The sequence below is a fragment of the Helianthus annuus genome, chromosome 14 (assembly GCF_002127325.2).
Source record: "Helianthus annuus cultivar XRQ/B chromosome 14, HanXRQr2.0-SUNRISE, whole genome shotgun sequence".
NCBI classification, from domain to species: Eukaryota; Viridiplantae; Streptophyta; class Magnoliopsida; order Asterales; family Asteraceae; genus Helianthus; species Helianthus annuus.
The window spans coordinates 80,510,451-80,516,462 of record NC_035446.2 but is presented as its reverse complement, the minus strand read 5'-3'; positions in this window follow the sequence as shown (position 1 = coordinate 80,516,462).

Sequence of the window (6,012 nt, the reverse complement as noted above, 5' to 3'; positions counted from 1 at the left end):
CAACATTTTCCATCCTTAGTACAGATCCATCTTCAAGTGGTTCAAATTTCTTAAACCATTTGAGATCCTTGTAAACATCACTAGTAGCACCCGAGTTAACCCGCCATGCAAGCATATCATCTTGTACATAAAAGGATTCAGAAATAAACGATACATAATTCTCAACCGAATTATGTTTATAAACCATTGGACTTTTTGAGTCCAATAACAAACCCGAATACCGGGTTTCATTTATTTCATACATCAATGGGATTTTTTCGACTTGTACACTTCTTATGTTTGTACCATCACAGCTAGTATGCTGCGCCTTTGTATTGAATTTGTTTGATTCAAAAATATTACTTTTTATTGTTTATTATTCGAATCACAAGATACATTTGGTTTCTTTAAATCAGATCCAATTGTTGAGTTTTGTAAATAATTACCATGTCCCGAATGACTAATTGAATCAACTACAAAACTCGTAGGTTTTGTCAAACTTAAAGTGGAATCAGTAAGCGTACCTTGTGAAGCATTTAGATCTTTCGACCCACTTGGACCCGCTATATTAGTTTTGTTTCCACTAGTAATATTCACACGACAGTCTTTCTTGAAATGCCCCGGTTTGCCACATCTCCAATAACCTCCTTTTGGTTTCTTATTGGAATCATTATTACCCCGGTCAAACTTTCTTTTATCACCCTTAAGCTTGTTAAACTTCTCAATTTTCTCATCATGTTAAACCATTTTAAATCAATTTACTTTGACTTTGACCAAATTAAGATAAAACAGAATACCCTTCTAATTCAAGTTGAAAACCCACTTTCACTTAATAAAACAATTTCCCAATTCGCCAAGATAATTCTCTAACCAACAGAATTATTATCCTTGAATTAATTCTTCAAAGTAATCCACCAACTATAACCTTCCATTGATGACAACAAATTTCGATACATTTGAGAATATCATAATATTAATTTTTTTTTTTTTTTGAGAAAGGGCGAAATTTTATAAAAAACTTAAGCAAGGCGCTCAAGCAACATACAAACAAAATAAACTGAGAAAATAAACAACAAACAGTGATACATGATACCAATTACATCGACCCGAATTATAAACAAAAACTTCTCCATTTCTCCCAGTTAAGTTCCGCTAATTCAGCTCGATTCTTTATCCTTGTGAACGAAATCGCTTTGATATCCCCGATCAGTTTTGTCAACGAGAACACTTTATGTTTAAAAATTATTTCATTCCTCGTTAACCATAGACTCCAACATGTAGCCGCCACGACTGCGTAAATCGCCCTTTTCTTGTTCTTTTGACCTCTATATGAGTTAATGATTTCCAATAACTGAACCATACTCAAAATATAGCTTGGGAGAGGTATATTCAGCCATTGAAAAATAACGACCCATACTTGTTGAGCCGTTTCACAAGACACCAGCAGATGATCTGTTCATTCCACCGTGTTATTACAGAAAATACATTGAGTGGAAGGCAAGGAGATGCGACGAATAAGAAGCGCTTCTCTCGTAGCTATTCTATCAAGTACCACCCGCCATAAGAAACAATTTACTTTTTTTGGGATCCAATGCAGCCATTTGAGTACCTTCGTTTCGTTAATGGTGTCGATATGATCCAATTCCGCTCTAACTGTGCTAACCATATAATCATCGACTTCAGAGCCTGACTTCCAAAGCCATACGTCCGGACATGTCTGGATATCAGCATTACGCACAAGTGAGATACATTCGGCCCATTTTCCAGTTTGATTTGCATTTAAAAGAGAGTTGCTGCTACCCCAAAACCACTCAATCGAACCTTGATGAATGGTATACCTTTCCGATACATAACATCTTTTTTCACTTTCCAGATCATATAAATTGGGGAATAATTCTCGAAGTGGTCTGTCTCCAGCCCAAACATCCAACCAAAACAATGTTTTCCTACCATTTCCCAGCTTCAGAACTATCCTTTCTTGCACATTAAATGACTGATTTTGAGATATGCGACCCAAGTTAACGATGGATTTCCAAACCCCGCCTATAGAGCTTATCAGCGGTATGAATGAATGACATCTACCACCATCATGTATCGCTGTAATGAAACGAGCCCATAATGAAGATGGCTCATTTTTAAAACGAAAAACCCATTTGATCATTAAGGCTTTATTTGTAGCGGCTAAGCTACCAATACCCAAGCCTCCTTTTTCTTTTGGAGCAACCACTTTGAACCAAGGAACCCAATTAACTTTATTTTTATCCGAACAACCACCCCATAAGAACTTGCGACAGATCTTTTCCAGTTGTTTTAATACGTGTATCGGTGCATAGAATAGAGAAAGGAAATAGGTTGGAAGATTACCTAAAACCGCTTCTATCAGTGTCAACCTGCCGCCGAAAGAAAGTGTACGAGCTTTCCAAGATGTGAGTTTTGCTTCAAATCTGTCAATAATTGGTTTCCAGTTTTTAATTAAATGCCCTTTAATTCCTAATTCCTAGACCAAAATATTTAACATTAAACAACTTCAACGAACACCACTGAATCAAAATAATCAAATTCTTGAAATATAGCCAAGTTCAAATTAAATTGTAATGTTCTCTTTGATTTAATAATTTCACGGAATAGAATTTCCTTTGTTCACCAAATTCAAAACTCAATTTTTAAATCCAAATATTATGATTGAATTCGAACTGCCACTTAGAATTTCCAACAAAAAAAAATTTATCACAAGCCAGGCATGTATTCGAACAAAACTATAATTACAATTCGCACCAAATTGAACCCTAAAATAGGTTTATCTTTGTTGTATAATTGGTCTAGAACAGTGAATTCAAAGAAACTAACAAACCTGGAACCGAATTGAAATCGCAAAGTTTGTGATAAAACCTGGATTAATCTCTGAATCGTATGAGAACTATCAGATAAACCTATTTGCGGGTTACACACAATGATTTATCGGATTAGACAAACATAACTGTTATTGGAATTGAATTTGGTTGAATCTGTGAATGAGAATACCACTATCTCCTATAACCATATGCTTTTGTCGTTCTTTTATATCAAAACTACGATCCAGAGTTTCTTATTTTTTCAAGTCCCAAACAGACTTTTTATATTTGAGGCCTTTATCCAAATCACATGTTTAGACTTTTCCATTTGAATTTTGTGGGCCATTTCAGTAAATTTAAAATGGGCTTTTAACTCAACACACACTGGACTCCAAACTTTTACACTCACAATATCCTTAAAAAATTGTTATGTGTCCAGTGTTGGTAAAATCTATATTAAGCCAAAACGTTAATTACAAACTAAGTATTAAGTACAAGTCACATGTAAATTAACTACATAATGAATTCAAATAATATTAGGATTAAATCGAGCCCGCACTCCCGCATCACCTAACTCTTTTAGTTCTAACATTATTTCCCCGATCGACAAGTTAATCTAATACCCTAAAATCTGTTGATAACACTAAAATTATCAACACCTTGCTCTCAAGACGCCCCTCATGGAATGGTTATTTGTTTGAGTGACTAAAGATGGTGAAAATCTAACTTGCCAGGTCAAAATAAAACAAACACAAAACATCTAATTTTGATTAACTCGATTCACAAATAAACAACTCTTTTTTGTTTTCTTTTTTTTTTTCTATTTGATATTTTTTTACTTTTCTTTCTCATACTTCTTTTAGCAATACATAACATAACAACTATGACCTAACTTTGATCGAATTTCACCACTCGAGTTTCAAAAATTTTAAAAAGTTAACAAAGCTAGAGGTGTTGGTTATTTTGGGTTAAGAAAATAAATAGTTAATGCTCAAACAGGTGACTAAGGGTTATAAATGGGTAGGAAGTTGAATTAGTAGCTTGCTCGATGGCTTACACAAAAACACAAGAGAACAAATCGAAGTTTGAAAAATGAAAATCAACAGAAGATAATAGAATAAATAAAAATTACATAAACCACGGGTTGGCTCCCGGGAGCACTAAGGCTATACCCGTTACCTGCCACCACTCATAGTGGTTGAACAGAGTGTTTGCCTCCATCAACCTGCATAAATATACTCCATTAATGCAATGCTCTGGTAGGTTTTCCAATGTATTCCATACCGGGCCGAACATCGTTGTGACATTCACCACTTAACAAGGTTAACATCCGTTTAATTGTAATCTCATTGCTAGCTTGATATCTAAACTGAGCCTTTATTTGTGTAAATGTAACATTGTGATTGGTAAACTTACAAAATTTAGTAGGAATCTAGAAATAAAACCGTAGACAAGTCTGCTATTTATAGAAACTTTTGGATCTTGTGGTTGGTAAACTTACAATATTTAGTAGGAATCTAGAAACATAACCGTAGATAAGTTTGCTATTTATAGAAACTTTTGAGAATCGGTAAGCATTAGCGAATAACCGGTAATTGCCCAAATATGAAAATTACGATGAACAAAACCTAAAATATATCAAACTATGCTATTAGTAGTTAATTTAATCCAAAAAATGATAAGACTTTCAATAAATAGAATCTTTGGTTGAGAAACCCATTAAATGTTCGTATGTAACATCAACTAAGGCATTTAGTAACCTAATTAGTTAAATTTTATATTTAATTAATAAACATTAAAATAATAACAATAGTTATTATTTCCAAAAAAAAATGGATGTTAAATTATAAAATCCTTTTATACAAATTTAAAACACCATAGTTTTCCATAAACTCAACATTTAGTGTAATTAGTTAAAATTAATCAAACCAATTCTTAAAACATCTAAGCCTAATTTGATCCTAACACCCATCATCTTAAAAATGCCGACCATAGTAAATTCTAAATTATCTATTATTTGAATTCTGAATAAAGTCAATCATATTATTAGTAAAACCTAAGTGATAAACATCAAGTTTAAACAACAAATTTTATTAACACTCAAACTCATCCCTTACCCCTTAATAATACATAACCCCTACCCTATAAACTTTTTGAAAACAAACAACCTTTTAGCCCTCTTACTCTCTCAAGACCATAAAAACCTCAGGCCAGGGTCCAAGGAAAATCACCCAAAATCGTCAAAGAATTGAGTGTGTTTAAATGAGCTAAGGACAAAACCCTTACTAAAAATTGGTCAAATTGTCGGTTTCCTCAATTGTCACACATGAAACTGTCCCTTGGTGTCTAGGATGCCAAATACAGCGTCCAAGACGCCACCTTCAGATCTTTGACGCCCTCTTCTATTGCATTACACCCTCATCTTACTCTCAAGACGCCCCTCATCATCTAGGACGACGACTCCTATTTTCTTCTTTGTTTTTTCATTTGTTTGACCCACTAGTTCTCTAATCTCTCGGTCGATCTCATCCATAGCCAACCAAACTCATCTAAAATAATCCATTTTGCGTCCTTAATGCATGTAATCCAACAATCATCAAACACTCTCAAAGTGCCATTGTTATAGATGACTAGTTATATGTGTAAACCAATGATTACACATTGATAAACCTCGAATTATACCCAACCATCAATCATCATCATATTTTAGCTAATAACAAGAAACATTAAAGCTTACCAAAAGATGGTCTGCTGTCTAGGCTTCGATACCACAAAGTGTGCACATCCCATCCCCAAAGCAGACATTCCTAACCGCCAAAGCAGCCATTGTCAGGATGCCATGTTTCGTATCTACTTTAATTATGTTAGATGTCTAATACTAGATGGCATCCATAAGGTATAACTGAAAATCTTTCAGATAGAAATATTCTTGTTGGGGCCCTAATTGCAAATGAAATAATATCATGGGTGAAAAAAATTCAAAATCTAAGGCCATTTTATTCAAGGTTGATTCTGAAAAAGGTTTTGATACAATAAACTAGGATTTTGTGGATTTAGTCTTTCACCAAATGAATTTTCTCGATAAATGGAGGACATGGATCAAAGGTATATTTTCTTCTGCTCGGTCCTCTGTTTTGGTAAACCGCTCACCTTTGGTGAGTTTCAATGTCTTTAGGGTGGTTAGGCAAGGTGATCCCTTGTC